This window comes from Marmota monax, unplaced genomic scaffold, assembly GCF_021218885.2.
Source record: "Marmota monax isolate L192 unplaced genomic scaffold, Marmota_monax_Labrador192_F-V1.1 WCK01_AAM20220418_F8-fsc00022, whole genome shotgun sequence".
In the NCBI taxonomy this organism is placed as follows: domain Eukaryota; kingdom Metazoa; phylum Chordata; class Mammalia; order Rodentia; family Sciuridae; genus Marmota; species Marmota monax.
The window spans coordinates 14311626-14333028 of record NW_026695215.1 but is presented as its reverse complement, the minus strand read 5'-3'; the positions used below and the strand labels follow the sequence as shown (position 1 = coordinate 14333028).

General features: G+C 35.4%; 1 protein-coding gene and 1 pseudogene across 9 annotated transcripts in view; both read right to left on the bottom strand.

The window, feature by feature from the left end:
- Positions 1–21403, bottom strand: part of Tfdp2 (transcription factor Dp-2) — a 163240-nt gene that overhangs the window by 129154 nt on the left and 12683 nt on the right. For 7 of the 9 annotated variants that reach the window (XM_046431738.2, XM_046431740.2, XM_046431741.2 and 4 more), the window contains one exon: positions 4174–4203. The exons of the other annotated variants lie outside the window; for them this stretch is intronic. The gene's annotated coding sequence lies outside the window, so the exon portion shown is untranslated. The remainder of the gene's footprint in view (positions 1–4173; positions 4204–21403) is intronic. 9 annotated transcript variants of the gene reach the window in all.
- Positions 17938–18030, bottom strand: LOC124084637 (U6 spliceosomal RNA; annotated as a pseudogene).

Here is a 21403-nt window from a genome sequence, read left to right as displayed (position 1 = left end):
TGCATTGGTCTCTAAGTGGAATGTCTAAGGAATTGTCACAACAGCACTATGAGATATATACCATTTAATTCCCATTTTACACCTAAAAACTAGGGTTTAGAGCAGTTAAGTAATCTGATCAAGATAACCAACAAGTGACATACCCTGAGCTCTGATATATTATAGTATGTTCCTTTAGCTAATCCACTGAAAGAAATACCAGGGCTTCATAGAGAAATGGTTAAATTCAGAACAAGGCAGAAAGTGTACAAAATAAACTTAAAACGTCTTATTGTGCCTGAAGTAAAGAAGGGCTCAAAAGAAGCCAGGCACAGTGGTACACATCTATAATCCCAGCTACTTGTGAGTCTTAGGCAGGAGGACTACTACAAGGACTTAGACTTTGTCTCTAAAAAAAATTTTTTTTAATGGCTGGGGATACAGTTCAGTAGTATAGCACTTGCCTAGCATGCAGAAGGCCCTGCGTTCAATCCCCAGTAATGTTAAAAAAAAAAAAAGAGAGGCGGGGGGCTTCAGGGACCACCTGAGGAAGCTAGCAATATTCTTCTCAACACAATCTAAGATTGTGTCTCAGAAGTAGAGCACTAGCCTAGCATGTTGGGGCCCTGGGTTTGATCCTCAGCACCATATATATAAAGATATTGTGTCCACCTATAACCAGAAAATTAAAAATTAAAAAAAATAATAATGGAAAAAAGACAGAGGGAGGGAGGGGCAGGGTGGGGAGACAGAGAGAGATGGAGACATGTAAATCATACATAGGAGCCAGTTTAAAGGGTATAGAACTGAACGATTTGGGTCACCAGAGCACCAAAATATATAAGGATAGTAACAGATTATAAATCCAATGACAAAAATAATAATCCAAGATCATTACAGATGAGGGAGAAAGAAAAGCTCTTCTTTGCAGTAATATAAATATAAATGAACGATGCAGTCAGTTAACTCTCCATTCTGATGGCTAGTAACAAGTAAAGCAATAAATGGTAAAGCTAGTCAGTGGAAGCATGATGAAAACAGGATATTTACATATTTATATAATCTTGAAAAAAAAACACCTATTAATTCAAACTTTCTAGTGAAGAAACCTGGCACATACTGCTTTAGTCAAGAAATCAAAGTCACCAAATGATAACCAATGGGACAAGCCATCTGGTCTCTTCAAGTGCACTGAGACGGATATCATTTCTGAGTTGTTTCTGGCCAAAATGCAAAATCTAGATCTAATCATAAGGAAAAATCAGGGAAATCCAACTTGAAGGACATTCTACAAGATAGTGGTCCTAATTCTGCAAAAGTATTAGTGTCATGAAAGGGAAAGGAAGGCTGAGAAACATTTCAGATTTTAAAAGACTAAAAAAGCATATGAAAAATAAATTTTGAGTGATCTCAAATGCATACTGGATCAGATAAATGATTTCTGTAAAGACAATTATTGGGTAATTGAAGACAATACGGGCACAGACTGGATGGTAGTATGGTTTCAACATTTCCTTTCCTGATTTTGATCAATGAGCAGTGAGGTTTTGAATATCATTTTTTCTCAGAAAAACATATTAAAATATTTAAGAGGGATGGGTATAACTTACCCTCAAATAATGAAACAAATATGATATGGATATACAGAGGAAGTAAGAATAATAAAGCACATATGGAAAATTGTTTACATAATTGTTACATTTGGGGAATCTGAACAAAGGGTATTCAGGAGTTTTCTGCCCTACTTTTACAACTTTCATTTTTGAATTATTTAAAAATTAAAAATTTAAGAAGGATAAAACAAAGTCAAAGATCATAAATAATGGGAACTGGAAGAAATGGGGGCTACAAATGTCTCCTTTATATGCTGCAATTTGAATCTACAAGTAAAATGGAAACAGAAGAAAAATAAGTTTTTTTTTACTTTTCAACATAATACAGTTTGTAATTTTTCAATAGCAAAGAAAACAAACTGCCCAGTGAAGCATGTAGGCCTACAATCCCTAGTTACTGAGGAGGCTGATGCAATATCACAAGTTCTAGGTTATCTTGTGCAATTTGGCAAGACTCTACCTCAAAATGAAAATTGAAAAGGACCAGGATGTTGCTCAGTGGTAAAATGCCCCTGGTTTCAGTCCCCACTACCCAAATAGATAAATAAATTTAAATTTGATAAATAATAAAACACAAGTTCCTGATGACTCATTTACCAAACTACATTACATGTTTGACCCAAGAATTTAAAGGCGAAGGGCTGGGGTTGTGGCTCAGTGGTAGAGCGCTTGACTGGGCAATAGGTTCGATCCTCAGCACCACATAAAAAATCAATAAATAAAATAAAAGTATTGTGTCCATCTAAAACTAAAAATACTTTTTTTAAAAAAAGAATTTAAAGGCTAACATATAAGTATTATATTTTGAAGATTAATGTTTTAAGCAAATTGATGTAATGTCTATATAGAAATCTATGCCTATTAGGTATGAAACATCTCTTTAAGTACAAATCTATAAAAAGTTGTCCTCATATGTGACCACCAAGGAAGTTGCAACAAATTTCACGGGGAATACATATATACAGATTATAGTATCTGGTCACATATAATTAAATTAGGAGTCACTATTAAAAATTATTTAAAATCATATATGTAGAAAATAAAATTATTAAACATTCCATGAATTTGTAATATCTAGAAATGAATGACAGTGAAAATAAAAAATATTTATAAAAACATGTGATATCTACCTTTTTATTCAATAAGCCACCAATTTTAAAACTTAAAAAGTAGAAACTCAAAAAAGATGGAAAGAATGTGCATAAAAATAATGAAATAGAAAAAAATCAATTAACAAGCTGTTTCTAAGTCTCCTGCTTAAAGTTAGACATTTAATAAAGTCACAATGTAGTAGAATGAAAAGATCATGGACTTGGGCTCAACCTCAGCTCTGACACTTAGTGTAAGATCTTAACTTCTTGTATCACCATCTGAAAAAAAAAGAATACTATGTGTTTCAGAGTCGTGTTAGGAGTAAACTGGATATCATTTATTAAAAGTAAAAATCATCACATCTACCAAGTCAAAGTGTCAAATACCCTCCAGTTTATACATTAAATACTGGGAGCACTTCTAACCACAAAAAAAGCTCAATCTAAAAAATTTAAGATTATTTTATGACCTACTGAAATACAATTACAACAAAAAACAATGAACTCTTTCCGTCTTAAATACGGTTTGAAGATGTGAAAATTTTAATGCATATATCCAAGGTAGATACTATTCTCTAACCATTATCATTTTTCCCTTGTTTCTTAAAAAGTTGACGGTGGCAATGTATCCAGCTAAATGTGCTACATTCTCATCCTAGATGAGCTGACCATATAACATATAATTCTGGCCAATGAAATACAAGCCTTGTTGAGTTGAATACCACACATCTAGCTACTAGGTTTCTCCTGTTCCCTTCTCCTCATTTCTTTGGGCTCAGAGAACAGCTGTAATGGCATCTGCTTTATTTCTGAATTCACTCAGTATGAAATTTCTTAAAGATTGTGCTGTTGAGTGGCACTGTGCTATTCATACAAATAAAAAGAAATTAAGAGTATAAGTATTTCAGTACACAACAGTAAGAGGCTACCTGGTGCTGGGGATGTAGCTCAGTGGTAGAGAGCAAACAAAAGGCCCTGGGAGGGAGAAAAAAGAAGGAAAGAAAAGGAAGGAAGGAAGGCAGGCAGGCAGGCAAGCAGGGAAAGGGGAAAGGATAAAGGGAGGGAAAGAGGAAAGACAGATGGGAACTAATTTAAAAAAAGAAAAAAGAAGAGGGGAAAAAAGAGGCTACCTATAGGGGCTGGGGATGTGGCTCAAGTGGTAGCGCGCTCGCCTGTCATGCATGCGGCCCGGGTTCGATCCTCAGCACCACATACAAACAAAGATGTTGTGTCCGCCAAAAACTAAAAAAAAAATAAATAAATATTTAAAAAAAAAAAAAAAAAAAAAAAAAAAAAAAAAAAGGCTACCTATAAAACTACTGCATAGCCACATTAATGAGCTTGACAGAACAAAGTGCAATTTTGTTTGGTATTCCCTATGTATCTCCTTACCAGATAGAGATCAGCAAAAACTAGAACCTCTAAATGCTGCCTAAATGATAAAGGTTTGAAATACTGCCAAAGTACATGGATTAATTGAGCAAATTTACCTTAATATCTCTGTGTCTCAATTTCTTTATCTGCAAAACAGTAATAGTACATTTGTTTAATTGCATGAATCAATACATGTAAAATTTCTAGGTCACTACCTAATACAAGGTAAGCAATCAGGGAAGAAAATTAGTTCACTGATTTCCTGCAACAAATTAAGGCTTCCTCCTCCAAAATAAATAATATATAATTCTCACACAGTAGAAGTGAAAAATAACTATAACATAAATGGAATTTCAAAACAGGGAGGAAAAAAGGGAAAAATTTTAATTGTAGTTAAAAAAGATGACTCAACTAAAATTAACAACGGTAAGCAATAGTCATTCATTCATTTACTTATCCAGCAAATACTAAACAGCCACTTAAGTACAAGGAACTAATCCAAACACTGGGAACAGCGTAGTGGATGAGAGAGTCTATTATCAACAAACCTTCAAATGTAATTGTTTTATCTTACATCCCTCACTCCAAAATGCACAAAGGTAACATTAATGAAATAAAATTACACTTAGATAAACATTATAAAAAGAAATGATTGTAATAGAGACTTCTTTCATTCAATTAAAAATCAAGACATATGCTTTATTGGCTTTGAGCAAAAGTTTAACCTTTTAATTAAAATACACTTTTTAATAAAAAACACTTTTAAAACTTTTGTATTTTCTTTATGAATTATTTGTAAATGTGTAATACATGTCTTAAACCTTCAAAAATGTCTACAAAGTAAATAAAAGAAGCAGGGAATGTTTCAAGAAGTTGCCATCTTTGGCAGTACTGACGATTCTGAGATAAATCAGTCATGCGCACTGATGCATTATGTTTATCCAGACTCAACAATTGCACAGTTCTTCCTGCCACCAAGGTCTTTTGCTAGTTAAAAAAATAAATAAATAAATAAATAAATAAGTAGGATTTCTTCTTCCAGCTTCATGAACACATTATGTCAAGCTCAAAAAGTCAATCTTTTGACCCCACCATCTGCCATGATCTCTTGTCAGTTTCAGACAATGCAACCCCACAGATGGTCTCAAAATGCAAGTCCTTCGCCATTCCAATCACAATTTCATAGTTCTAACTACCAAGCCTTTTAAAATGATCTACCAATAAAAAATAAATATATATACTTATATATATTATATATATTTACTTATATATGTCTGTGTGTGTGTGTATATATATACATATAGAGAGAGAGAGCGAGAGAGAAAGAGAAAGAGAGAGAGAGAGAGGGAGAAGAAAGCAAAAATAATTACAAATAAATCTGTAGAATTAAGCAGTAATATCACTTGAATCGGGGCTTATAGACTTTTTTGATCCTGAAAATAAAAGAGGCTACAAAAAATTAAAATTTCAGGAAAGGCAGCATATTTAAATAACAAACATTACTAATTTTATAAACCTGCTTATTATTCAAAGTTTATAAAATACACAAAATAAGGGATTTGGGGTGTAGCTCAATGTTAGAGCATTTGTCTAGCACATGGGAGGCTCTGGATTGTATCCCCAGCACCACAAAACAACAAAACAAAAAATAATAAAGCAAAAAGAAACTATTAGTCATATTGGGAGTATAATCCAGTGGCAGAGTACATGTTTAACACATGCAAGGCTCTGAGTTGTTGAATCCCCAGCATTAAACTAAATGAAAGTGCTGGGATTGTGGCTTAGCAGTAGAGTTCTCGCCTAGCATGTGCGGGGGCCCTGGGTTCGTTCCTCAGCACCACATATAAATAAATGAATGGAATAAAGGAATTGTGTCCAACGACAACTAAATATATATATATATATATATATTTTAAAAAATGAAATAAAAAAACAAATACCAGCCATAAGCCCACCCATAAGAGGCAATCACGGTAACTGGCACAAAGTCCTTCAGCACTCTAATGTACTTCTTTTTTTTCCACCGTAGTACTGGGGATTAAATCAGGAGTGCATTGCCATTGAGCTACATTCCCACCCCACCTCTATTTTTGAGACAGGGTCTTGCTAAATCATCCAGGCTGGCCTTGAACTTGTGATCCTCCTGCTTTAGCCTCCCAAGAAGTTGGGATTACAGGTATGCCCCACTGCATTCAACACTTTTTTTAAAAATTTGTTCTAGTTATTTATACATTCCATTTTGACACATTGTTCACAAATGGAGCAAAATCAACTTTTGATATATTGTATTACAAGATATTTCCATAGACGGTGATAGTAAGTAGCTTTCTAGGCACTCTCCCAAGTACTTCACATGTATGATATCATATACTTCTCACCACAAGTCTATCAGAAAAGTATTATTACTGTTTTTATTACTGTTTTTAGAGGGATCCAAGATGGTGAACTGGAGGGAGACTGCATTGCTTATTGCTCTGAGACTCAGGATTCAAGCAGAGCAACTACTGTTTCTCTGCAAGGCAGCCCTAAATGCCCACTGATTCCCCTGCTGTTTACTCCCTATTAGCCTACTGTCTACCAGCATATTACCTGCCTTTTGAGCACAGATCCCTTGCTGACTGCTGCCTACTGTCTGCCATTTGCTCATTTGACCACCTCTTGCCTGCCCATCATGCGCTGCCCATGTCCACCTGCAGATAGCCCACCAATAGCCTGCAGACTGCCCACAGGCCACCAGCAGATCACCTGCTACCCACTAGTCCATTGTCACAGTACCCGTGGGTTTGGTTACACGTGGCTACTGCCATCTTGAAACACTAACCAGGGCCTGCAGGTTTGCTGCCTCCACAGCCATCTCCTCCGGGTGCAGCCACCTCAGTCTGGGGACACCAGCCAAGGCCTAGAGATATACTGTCGGGGTACCTGCAGATCTGCTTGTACCTGAGGTCTTCCTGCTAGGTGTGCTAGTGGCCACTATCTAGCTGCCTCTCTGCAGGGTCTCTCCTTTGTGTGAGCAGCTCTCTAGTGGTCTCCCTGCAAGTCAAAAAGGTATTGAAATCTGGGGATTGCAGCAAGGCAGAGCCTGGGGAATCTGAAGCCCAGGTTTGTCAGATTGCAGCTGGGTTTGTGCGGGCCAGTCTGGATCTAGGCCAGTCTGGATCTAGCAAGCTGGTGGAAAGCAGGAGACTAGGGGCAGTTCCAGGAGCAGGGTGGCCCAGGTTAGAGAAACTGGAGAAAACAGGACTCTCTCCAGCACACAACAGAAAGGGCCAGCTATAACTGCAAGGGGTGGGAAGACTGAAAGAGAGTGTGAGAGCATCTTGCTATAGGCTCACCCACCCAACTGCTCTGGCACCTAGTAGAGCCACCATCAATCTTCAGACAACCCCACTTATCAGTAAAGAAGGAAAGCTGAGAAAATTTCTGAAAGCCAATGGAAGCTATCATTCAATTTCCTAATGAGAATTTCCTTTTTTTTTTTCTTTGCCCTCTCTCTCATATCTCTACCATCTTTGAATCCAAATATTTTTCATGCATCAATTTATTGAAATGGGATGTCTGAATAGCATATTATAGTTTTGTTGTGTATCCTTATTTTTACTTTTTTTTAATCTGTATATATTTTTTCTCTCACCTATCTGTCTCCCTGGATTCTCTTTCTTATTTCTCTGATAATAACAACCAACCTCTATTAATTCCTCCCTCACTCTTACAATAAATTTTTTTCCTCTATCTTCTCTCCTTCTCCCTCATAAACATCACATCTCACAGTACTTGTGTTCCCTCACTGAACATCATTAGAAACGATAAATCCTTTTGGCAAACTTACTGTTATTATATTATAGACAATAACTGAACACATCGTTTCTGTTTACTGTAACAAAACTGTAGATTCCTTAATAGGAGTTATTTGGTTTAAGGTTGTATACTGTTTGCATTCGGTGCTGTTACTTTGGTCTCTCCCTTAAATAAAGCTGAGGTAGTGGAAGCCTTTAGGGACACTATAAGACTGTAGGGTAGAAACTACCGCCTCAGATCTATACCACTAGATAAGACACACAAACAACATGAAAAAACCAGGGAACAAAGCCCCTACTGTTCTAACAATAGACTGACCCCCCCACCATAAACAAAATAGATCTTCCAAATAAAAATTAAACAAAGAAACTATAGAGCTAAATAATACAATCAATGATTTAGACTTAACAGACATATATAGAGTATCTCATCAATCATCAAGGGAATACACTTTCTTCTCAACAGCACATGGATCCTTCTGTAAAATAGACCATATGTTTTGCCACAAAGCAACTCTCACCAAATACAACAAAATAGAGATATCACCCTGCATTCTATCAGATCATAATAGCTGGAACTAGAAATTAATGATAAAATAAAAAAATAGAAGCCACTCTCAACACTTAGAAACTAAATAGCGTTCTCTTGAATGAACAATGGATAGCAGAAGACATCAGGGAAGAGATAAATTCTTAGAGGTAAATGAGAACACTGATACAACATCAAAATCTTGGGCTGGGGATATAGCTCAGTTGGTAGAGTGCTTGCCTCACATGCACAAGGCCCTGGGTCCAATCGCCAGCACCACCAAAAAATAAACAAATAAATCTCTGGGACACTATGAAGGCAAAGCTAAGAGGAAAGTTCATTGCATGGAGCTCATTCATCAAAAGTATAAAAAGTCAAAAATAGGGGCTGGGGCTGTACCTCAGGAGTAGAGCATTTGCCTAGCATGGGTGAGGTACTGGGTGCGATCCTCAGCACCACATAAAAATAAATAAATAAAATAAAGGTCCATCTACAACTAAAAAAATATTCTTAAAAGAAGTCAACAAATAAATGATCTAACAGTACATCTCAAAGCTCTAGAAAAACAAATCAACACCAAAAGGAGTAGAAGACAGGATATAAATAAAATCAGCGCTGAAATCAATGAAATTAAAACAAAAGAAACAACTGAAAAAACTGACAAAACAAAAAACTGGTTCTTTGAAAAAATAAAATAAAATTGATAAACCGTTAGCCACGTTAATGAAGAGAAGGAGACAGAAAACTCAAATTACTAAAATTCGTGATGAAAAAGGAAATATCACAGAAGACACTATTGAATCAGAAACTATTTGAAACTGTATACTCCAATAAAATAGAAAATCTAAAAGACATCGACAGATTTCTAAAGACACTCAAACTGAATCAGGAGGACATACACAAGTTAAACAGATCAATTTCAAGCAATGAAACAGAAAATGCCATCAAAAATCAAGACCAGACGGATTCTCAGCTGCATTCTACAAGACCTTCAAAGAAGAACTAATACTAATACTCCTCAAATCATTCCACAAAATAGAAAAGGAGAGAACCTTTCCAAACTCATTCTATGAGACTAGTATCACCCTGATACCAAAACCAGACAAAGACACATTAAGAAAACTTCAGACCAACATCCCTGAGGAACATAGATGCAAAAATTCTCAATGAAATTCTGGCAAATCGCATACAAAAACACATTTAAAAGATAGTGCATCACAATCAAGTGGCATTCATCCCAGGTATGCAGGGTTAGTTCAACATACAGAAATCAATAAACATAATACATCACATCAACAGACTTAAAGACAAAAATCATACAATCATCCCAATACAGGCAGAAAAAGCATTTCACAAAATACAGCACCTCTTCATGTTCAAAACACTAGAAAAACTACGTATAGTAGGAACATACCTCAACATTGTAAAAGCTATCTATGCAAAGCTCAAGGCCAACATCACTCTAAATGGAGAAAACATTCCCTCTAAAAACTGGAACAAGCATTCCCTCTAAAAACTGGAACAAAATAAGGTTTTCCTTGAAAACCTAGCCAGAGCAATCAGACAGACAATATAAATTAAAGGGATACAAATAGAAAAAGAACTCAAAGTATCACTATTTGACAAGGACATGATTCTGTATTTAAAGGATCCAAAAAATTCCACCAGAAAACTTCTAGTTCTAGTTCTATGAAGTGGGGGGGCTGGGGATATGGCTCAAGTAGTAGCGCGCTCACCTAGCATGCATGAGGCACTGGGTTCGATCCTCAGCACCACATAAAAATAAAATAAAGATATTGTGTCCACCTAAAGCTAAAAAATAAATAATAAAAAAAAAACTTCTAGTGGAATTTTTCAGCAAAGTAGCAGGATATAAAATCAATAGCAATAAATCAAATGCATTTCTATACATAAGCAATGAATTCACTGCAATAAAATTAGAAAAACTACCCCATTCAAAATAGCCTTAAAAAAATAAATAAACTACTTGGGAATCAATCTAACAAAAGAGGTGAAAGACTTCTACAATGAAAACTACAAAACACTAAAGAAAGAAACTGGAGAAGACCTTAGAAGATGGAAAGATCTCCCATGCTCTTGGATAGGCAGAATTAACATTGTCAAAATGGCCATACTACCTAAGGCATTATACAGATTTAATGCAATAAAAATGCATTCCTATTAAAATCCCAATGACATTCTTCAGAGAAATAGAAATGGCAATCATGAAATTCATTTGGAAAAACAAGAGACCCAGAAGAGCCAAAGCAATTACTACAGAGCAACAGTAACAAAACTAGACATGTGGACCAATAGTACAGAATAGAAGACACAGAGACAAATCCACACAGATACAGTTATCTCATACCAGACAAAGGTGCCAAAAACATACATTTGGAAGAAAGATATCGGAGTATTCTACTACTCAGCTACCTTCCCAGCCCTCTTTATTTTGAGACAAGCCTCGCTAAATTGCTGAGGCTGGCCTCAAACTTGTGATCTTCCTGTCTTGGCCTCACAAGTGGCTGGGATTAAAAAGAGGTGTGCACCACCATGCCCACTGCATTCTAATTCTTTAAAAACCAGTAATATCAGCAATATTTTATAATTCTTTCATAACTGAAAAGCTCTCTCATTCCTTCACTATACCAGGTAAATTTATATTCACTATCAATAATCCACTTATCTAGCAATCAAACTACCTTAACCAAATGGAACAACACTCTAATCTTAAAAAAAAAAAAAAAAGTCCCCTGTGTGCTCAAATTAACTTTCACCAAACCCAAGCACTAATAACGGGAGTCCTCAAGCCTTATTTCATCTTCTTGATTTCATTTAACATAAGACTAAGAATGTCAATTTGCTTAACTTGAAAACTAGAAGTTTCAGACCAGAAGTCAATCATACTCAAAAGAAAGGATGAGGTAATAGGGAACAAATGGAGCCAAGTACAGTGGCAAACACCCAGAAGCCCAGGAGGCTGAGACAGGAGGATCACAAGTTCAAAGCCAGCCTCAGCAAAAGTACTAAGCAACTCAGTGCTGTCTCTAAATAAAATACAAAATGGGGTTGGGGAAATGGCTCAGTGGTCAAGTGCCCCTGAGTTCAATCCCCAGTACCCCCAGAAAATAATAATAATTGGGAACATATGGGCTGGGTGCTGTTGTCAATGAGCATATTAACAAAGCAACTGTCCACTAGAAGCTTAATACTAAAGGGCAATTACACATGGAGTTAAAGTTCATCCAGTAAATTCTCTAAACTAGGATTCCCCCCTCATTCCTAGATAAAACTCAATTATTGAAATGGATTATTGACATATTCCTATACATGCTTCTACATAACACCTAAACAATACTTTCATTTCAAACACATTGTCAATATTTATTATTTGTTCTTGATTATTAAGAACAAGTTCGCAAGAAAATAACCATTTCTGCCCCTATCCAAAGAATCAACATCAGATGAGATCATTCAAATTTAAAACAAAATCACATTCCAAAATCCTGCCAAGAGCCTAACTGAAAAGTTCTTTTATCAAGCAGTACATGCCAAAGTTTAAACCATGAATTCATTTATGCACAATGACTACATGGATTAGATCACCTGTTGCACATATGCTGCTTAGCAAACTCTAATTTCCAGATCAACACAGCTTTGGATTAGCAGCACAACTGTTAAGACTTATTCTTATTTGATCCATCACAACAGGTTTGATGAGTGTTTAAAATAGCATTTTTGTGTTAATATAAGTTTATAGACAATGTACTGTACAAAGGATTATGCAAGCATGGTGTTCAATTTACCAAAGAAAAGAAAAGGAGACAAAAATGGAGCACTCAAAAGGAAGCAATTTGGGACGGGGAGTGGATAGATGTAGCTAAGTGGTAGAAGGCTTGGCAACCATGCATGAGGCCCTGGGATGGATCCCCAGCACCACTACAGCAATATTTTATGAAGAAAACATCACAAGTTCTAATTCTAATATGAACACCACTGTAGTCACAAAAGTGTCTAATCTATGTTCAAATGAAAATAAAATAAGTTTTATAAACAGCATCATCTTAAGAGTTATTTAATAAGTATTTCCCCAAAGTAACTGTACAGAATAGTTACCTCCATTTTACAGGAGGGAAAACTGAACCAGATAACAGGTTTCAATAACCTATCCTTCATACCGAACCAAAGCTTACAATAAAGTTTAGATAAATGAGATGTTACCATATATATGTTCCATGTCATTAAAAGTTTTAAACATTTTCCATCTTAAAGTTATTTAAGAAGGGCTGCGGTTGTGGCTCAATGGTAGAGCACTTGCCTAGCATGTGCAAGGCACTGGGTTTGATCTTTGGCACCACATAAAAATGAATAAATAAAATAAAGGTATAAAAAGTGAAAAAAAGTAATTTAATATTTTTAAACACTTAAAGGATGTTTGTGATATTTGCAAATGTTTAAGAATATATATTGAGTGTTAAATAGCATAAAAAGATTTAAAGGAAACATGGGAAAATGGCAAAGAAAAGGAACACTCGTTTTACTTGCAGCACTTGATTTTTTTTTTCCATGTAATATTTACTGAAATTCTAAAACAGTCAAAACCACCGATTCACATGACAGAATATGATGAAGGTGTGAAATCTGTACTAACCAAAGGTTAATGGTAAAAACTGTCATCAATTTTCTCAAATGTTAAGCAGTGAAAAGGGGAACAATTAACAAATTCACTGTAAAATAACCCAAAATTATAGAAAAGATCAAAAAAGGAAAGGAAAATCATTCTAAATCCTATCACTGAGAGAAAAACCTAATGTTATTTGTACATATACTTTCAGGTACATGTACATGCACAGATGTATACTTATATGTAAATGTAACATTTATATAAAAGGTACATAAGCAAGTCATACATTCTATTAATGCCAACTTGATTCAAGATATCCTATAGCAGAGGCCTCCATAATAAAGAATTGCATATTTCAAAAATTCTTCCAATAAAAAAAATTTTAAGGGCTGGGATATAGTTCAGAGGAAGAACACTTGCCTAGCGTATGCAAGGCCCTTTGTCCAATCCCCAGTACCAAAAAAAAAAAAAAAAAGTATACATGTTCATGACAAAAAAAAAAAAAAGGCAGCCTCAGGCTGGGGTTGTGGCTCAGCAGTAGAGCGTTCGCATAGCACATGCAAGGTCATGGGTTCAATCCTCAGCACCACATAAAAATAAATAAATAAAGGTATTGTGTCCTACTACTACTAAAAAATAAATATTTTTTTTAAAAAGGCAGCCTCAACCACTGCCCTCTCCCATCTCCTTTTTATTTCTTAATACCAGAAAAGGAGTACCATAAATAGAAATGTACTTAATTTTATATTTGTGTTCTTGGTTTTATGTGTGTGTTACGTGTATGGTATATATATTTTTAAACATTACAGGGGATTGAACTCAAGGGCTGTTCTACCACTGAGCTATATCTGCATCCCCCACTTTTGAAAATTTTTATTTTGGGCTGGGGATGTGGCTCAAGCGGTAGCGCGCTCGCCTGGCATGCGTGCGGCCCGGGTTCGATCCTCAGCACCACATACAAAGATGTTATGTCTGCCGAAAAACTAAAAAGTAAATATTAAAATTCCCTCTCTCTCTCTCTCTTTTAAAAAAAAAATTTATTTTGAGGGCTGGGGTTGTGGCTCAGTGGTAGAGCTTTTGCCTTGCATGTGTGAGGCACTGGGTTCGATTCTCAGCACCACATATAAATAAATGAATAAAATAAACAGCATCATCTTAAAAGTTATTTAATAAGTATTTCCCCAAAGTAACTGTACAGAATAGTTTATTTTTAAATTGTAGTTGGACACAATATCTTTGTTTTATTTATTTTTATGGTGCTGAGGATTGAACCCAGGGCCTCGCGTGCACTAGGCGAGTGTTCTACTACTGAGCCACAACTCCAGCCCCTAAAATAAAGGTTTTTAAAACAAAATTTATTTGGAGACAGGATCTTGCTAAATTGCCCAAGCTAGTCTTGAACTTGCCGTTATCCTGCCTCAGTGCCCCCTCCCCCAGTAGCTGGGATTACAGGCATGTGCCACCACACCTGGCTCTAAAAAAATTTTTAATTTACAGATGATACCTGAAAACATTTCAGTTACAAAAACTCAATACACTTTAAATCTCACTTGTAAATTTCATTGTCAGTTTGGTAAATGTCCATGCAGAGTTCATCCTATGCATTTTCATATAAGCATTTATATGTAGAGAAATATCATTTTTAGTGTTTTAAAATATTAGTCTTATTAAATGATACCATACTGTAATGGTGATTTTTTTTCATTTACCAAAGATAGATATGCTAAACTGGTCTTTAAATGTTACAGTCATGCATCTTAATTCTGGTGATCAATCTATACATGTGTACTATGCTTATATGAATCTGTACATGTGATAACACATCACAGAGCTGTATATAAACACATAAGAAAACAGTGGAACACACTGTGATTGCAGCTGTTCCAGAGACTGAGGCAGAAGGATCTCAAGTTTAAGGCCAGCCTGGGCAACTGAGACTCAATCTCAAAATTAAAAAAAAAAAAAAACAACCCTGAAAGGGGGAGCTAGGAGATAGCTCAGTGGTAAAGCACTTGTCTCACATACATGAAGCCCTGGATTCAATCCCCAGTACCACCAAAAATAAAACAAAATACAAAAAAAATCAAGTGTATACAAAAACTGGTAAAATCCAAGTAAGATCTGTAGTCTAGTTAATTGTGTTGTGTCAATGTCAATTTCCTGGTTTTGATAACATACTATAGCTAATTTACATATTATCACTTGGGAAAAGCAGAGTGACAGGTTTACAGGACTTCTCCGTACTACTTTGGCAACTTCTTTTGAGTCTACAATTAATTTAAAATAAGAAGTAAAGGAGATAATAACTGCATAACGTTTGTATAACTTTTACATTTAATTTCATTTAATAGTTAATATAACAACATGGTAAAAAGCAGGAGGAGCCAGAAATATAAAAAGATACTAAGTGAAATGTCATTCTCCCAAAATGTGCCCCTATCTCCCTATTTACCATTTGCTGCATTTACACCTCAGCAAGGACAGTCATTCCTAGTCCTTATGTTTCTTGTATATTTACCTCAAGTTTCTTTAAGCATACACAAACAATATAAAAATATTCTACTTTTCCTTTTTTCCTCCAATGCTGGGGATTAAACACAGGAACTTGACCTTTCAGGCTACATATCCAGCCCCTGCTTTTTCCATTTTTCATAAAGCTGAATATATTGTTCTGTACCTTACACTTAACAATTGAGCTCTTTTCATTTTTTATTCTTTTTAGTTATTTTTAAAATTCTATGCAACATTTTTTTTGGGGGGGTGTTGGAGATTGAACTCAAGGGCACTCCAACACTTAGCCACATCCTCAGCCCTATTTTGTATTTTATTTAGAAGCAGGGTCTCACTGAGTTGCTTAGCATTTCACTTTTGCTAGGCTGGCTCTGAACTCAAGATTCTCCTGTCTCAGCCTCCCGAGCCCTGGTATTATAGGCATGTGCCACCATGCCCAGCGTGCAACTTTTTTTTTTCCTGGGGTTCCAGGAATCAAACCCAGGGCCCACCAAGACCCAGTGCATGCTCCACTAGGCAAGCACTCTATCCCTGAGCTACATCCCAGGCCCGTTTTGAGATTTGCCATAGCAATACAAAAAGAATATCTGCATTCCCTCTTACACTGCTAATATGTTGTTATTATTCAATTTAAAAAGAAATGAAATTTTCATATATGCTACAAAATAGATGAAGCTTAAGGGCATATGCTAAAGTGAAATAAGCTACTCACAAAATGACAAATATAGCACAATTTAACTTCTATGATATAACTGGCGGAGGCTAATTTATAGAGACTGAAAGTAGAATGGTGGCTTCTGGGGCTGGGGGTGAAGGAAGAATAAGAACAAAGTTTATTGGTACAGAGCTTTGGTTTTACAAGACAAGAGGTTCTGGAGATGGATGGTGGCAATGTTTGCGCAATAATACACACGTACTTCATGACATTGAGCTATGCACTTTCAAATAGTTAAGACGAAAATAGTTAAAATAGTAAATTTTATGTTGTATGCATTTTACATTTTACATTTAAGAAAACTTGGAGGGCTAGGAATGTAGCTCAGTGGTAGAGCACCTGTCTAGCATGTGAGGCCCTAGGTTCAATCCCCAGCAAGACCAAAAAAAAAAAAAAAGGATAAAAAAAATCAAAAGCCCCTCCCCCTGAAAAAAAAAATCAGAAAAACAAATTATCTAAAAAGGAATGACTATTACACTGCACAGGATTTCTCAAGAACAATGCAAACAAAAACCAAATAAAATAATACCCACAAGGTGCTAGGGTAATATACTAGAATTCCAAACTATCTTTCAAAAATGAGGGTGAAATAAACACATTTCCAGCAAGAGGACCTTCAGCACGCTCAATAAAGACACCTTCAAAGGCTGTACTTCAGGAAAATGAAACCACAAAAGATTCAAAATGAATTCAAGAAAGGGGAAACACAAAAATTTTTTTTTAAAAAAAAAGATGAGTATATGTGAAAAAAACCATCTGTATGAAGCTATACTGACTAATTTAGAAGATGAAATAAGGGAGGGAAAACAGAAGGAAATGTAGCCTAGACAACAATAACATAAGAAGAAAGAAGTGTCAATGGCATTAAAAAATTCTAAAGACCCTGTATTATTAAGGAAATACTGTTCTAAATGAAATATGCTTGCTAAAAATTTAGTTAACCACTAAAAATATTAAAGGAATTATAGGTAAACTTAATTTATGATTAGTAACAAAAATCAATGTAGATCAACACAAAATCAAAAAATACTTGGATGATATAGTGGCAGAGAAAAGCCAATAGCAACAAAGATTGAATACTTTGAAATATTTAACAAGCAAAGCATATGCCTATGTGAGGGAATTTTAAAAATAGTGTCAAGCTGGATATGGTGGTTTATACCTATAGTCACAGCTACTGGGATAACCGAGGCAAGGTCAGAGTCGGGATAACTTGAGCCTTGGAATTTGAGGCCAGCCTGGGCAACATAGCAAGATTCCACCCCACCCCACCCACCCCCCCAAAAAAGGAAGAAGAAACAACACAGTTTACACAATGGCCTACATACACGTACATCACATTACTGTAATAGACAAAAAATATAAACAATCCCAAAGTCCACCAACCGGTGAATAAACAAAATATGGTATATACATACTATGGAATATTTGGCAATGAAAAAGGAATTACTGATACGATGTATACCATGAATGAACCTACAAAATGTTATGCCAACAAAAAGGACCAGTCACACAAGGTCACATATTTTATGATTCCATTTGTATAAAATATTCAGAACAGACACACTGATTGAAACAGAAAGATTAGTAGTTGACAGGGATGAGGGAGAATGGAATGGGGAATGACTGGTAATGGGTATGGGTTTCTTTTATTTATTTGTTTGTTTTTTAATAAAATCTCTCCCAAAACCATCATCATTTTTAAAAAATATGAAACACTTCATGAACTTGCACAGGGCCATGATAATATTCTCTGTATCATTCTAATTTTAGTATAGATGCTGCCCAAGCAAGCACTGAGCTGGGGTTTCTTTTCAGAGTGATGAAAATGTTTTGGAATGAAGTAGAGATAATGGTTGCATATATTGCTGAATATACTAAAAACCATAGAATTGTATACTTTAATAAGGGAATTTTATGATACATGAATTTTTAACTCAAATAGAGCTATTTAAACCAACAACTATATGAGAAAAGTTTTTAAATAACCCTCAAAGAGGACTGTGGGTATAGCTCACTAGTAGAGAGTGAGCTTAGCATGAACAAGGCCCTGGATTCAATCCCAGGCATTAAATAAATAACCCTAAAAGACAAATAATGGAAAGACACAATATTCTTGAATAAGACAATCCACTAAATTAATTTTTTAAGTTCAATGTAATCTTGGCAAACATACTAACAAGCCATTTTCTGATCTGTATGAGCTGATACTAAAACTGATAAAGAGTACACACCTGTAATCCCAGGTATTCCTTAGGTTGAGGCAGAAGAATCATGAGAAGCCAGCCTGGGCAACACAGCAAGATCCCTTCTCAAAAATAAATAAAATTGATACAGAAAGAGGGGGGATATAGGCCAGTGGTAGAATGTTTACCTAATTCCAGCACCACCATTAAAAAAAAATGGACATGAAAAAATGCAAGAATAACTAGAAAATGATTGAAAAGGAAACATGACAAAGACAGGCAGCCTTACCAAACATTAACACATACTATAAAGCACCTGGAGTTAAAATATTGTGATACAAGTTCATGAACAGACCAAAAGATCACAGAAACAGAACAGAAAATCCAGAATTAGACCAAAATACATAAAGAAATACAGGATATAACAAAGGTGGTATGTCCAATCACTGGAGAAATATGGACTTTTTTTTCCAGATGATTTTTTTTTTGTAAAGTGTGGCAAAATACACATAACACAATGATGTTAAGTACAACCACTTTATTGTACAACCAATCTCCAGAACTCTTTTGGTTCTAAAAAATTGAAACTCTAAACCCATTAAACATAAACTCCTCATTCACTCCTGTCCTCGCAACTCCTGGCAACTATCCTTCCACCTTGCACCTCTATGAATTAGACTACTCTAGGTACCTCAAATATATAGAATCATTCAATATTTGCATTTCTGTTACTGGCTTATTTCAAGTCGTATAATGTCAAGCTTTATTCAAATATAGCATGTTGGATTTTTTTTAAGATTAAATCATATATATATATATAAATATATATATATTTACCACATTTGGTTATCATCGTTCAATGGACATGTGTTGCTTCTACATTTTAACCATTGAAAACACAGAGGTACAGAGAGCACCAAGAGACCCTGTTTTCAATTACTTTCAATTATATACTCATAAATGAAACCGATGTCATTTGGAAATTCTTTTTTTCTTTCTTTCAGCCATGCTGGGGTTCAAACCCATGGCCTCATGCTTGCTAGGCAAGTATTCTACCACTGAGACATATCCCTAACCCTTATTTTTAATTTTTTGAGGAACCACCATATGCTTTCCACAGCAGCTATATCATTTACATTCCTACCAGCAGTGCCTAAAGGATCCAATTTGAAAACATCTGCTCCTATACACCAATACACTTTCTTTCTTTTTTGGACGTGAAGGGGTATATTTCATTTCACTGTGGGTTTGATTTATATTTTCTTAATAATTAGAATGCTGGGCACCTTTTTATGTGCTTGTTGGTCATCTGTACATCTTTGGAGGAATATCTATTTGAAAGCTTATGTTTATTTTTTAATCAAGCTGTTTTGAGTTTTTTATTGTTGAACTATAGGAGATTTTTTTCTTGCAGGAGGTGGTACTGAGGATTGAACCCATGGTGCTGTACCACTGAGCTACATCCTACAAAAGACCTCTTAATTTTTGAGACAGGGTCTCACTAAACCGCAGAAACTTAAACTTGCAACCCTCCTGCTTCAGCATCCCAAGAAGATGGGATTATAGGCTTGTGCCACCATGCATGGCTACAGAAGTTCTTCATATATTCTAAATATTAAACTTTTTTTCCTCTTTTTTTATTAAAATTATATTGCAGTTTAGAGTAATTTAGGAGGAATTGCTATCTCCTCAGTATGACAGTATTTCCATTTATGAAGATAATTGAACTCTATATTTCATTAGATCTTCTTTTATATTTTTAAAATTTATTTATTCTAATTTGTTATACATGACAGCAGAATGCATTTCAATTCATAGTACACATACAGAGCACAATTTTTCATGTCTCTAGTTGTACACAAAGTAGAGTCACACCATTCGTATCTTCATACATGTACCTAGGATAATGATGTCCATCTCATTCTACTCCTGTGCCCCCTCCCTTCCCCTCCCTCTCCTTTGCCCTATCTAAAGTTCCTCCATTCCTCCAACGGTCCCCCCACCCCCATTATGGATCAGCATCCACATATCAGATAAAAAATTCAGCATTTAGTTTTCGGAAATTGGCTAACTTCACTTAGCATGATATTCTCCAACTCCAACCATTTACCTGCAAATGCCATGATTTTATTCTCTTTTATTGCTGAGTAATATTCATTGTGTATATATGCCACATTTTCTTTATCCATTCATCTACTGAAGGGCATCTAGGTTGGTTCCACAATTTAGCTATTGTGAATTGTGCTGCTATAAACGTTGATATGGCTGTGTTCCTGTAGTATGCTGTTTTTAAGTCCTTTGGGTATAAACCAAGAAGTGGGACAGCTGGGTCAAACAGTAGTTCCATTCCCAGTCTTCTAAGAAATCTCCATACTGCTTCCATACTGGCTACACCAATTTGTAGTCCCAAATATTGAATGATTCTATATATTTGAGGTATGAGTGCCTTTTTCCCCACATCCTCGTCAACACTTATTGTTGTTTGTCTTCATAATAGCTGCCATTCTGACTGAAGTGAGATGAAATCTTAAAGTTTAGATTTTCTCTAACTGCTAGAGATGTTGAACATTTTTTTCATGTATTTGTTGACTGATTGTATATCATCTTCTGAGAAGTGTCTGTTCAGCTCGTTGGCCCATTTATTAATTGGGTTATTTCTTTTTTTGGTGTTAAGATTTTTGAGTTCTTTAAATATATTAGAGATTAGTACTCTATCTGATGTGCGTGTGGTAAAAATTAGCTGTAGGCTCTCTATTCACCTCACTGATTGTTTCTTTTGCTGAGAAGTTTTTAGTTGATTCTTTGTTTTATTTCTTACACTACAGGAATCTTATTAAGGAAGTCGAGGTTTAACACACATAATGAAGATTTGGGCCTACTTTTTCTTCTGTTAAGCACAGGGTCTCTGGTTTAATTCTTAGGACCTTGATCCACTTTGAGTTTTGTGCAGGGTGAGAGATAGGGGCTTAATTTTATTTTGCTGC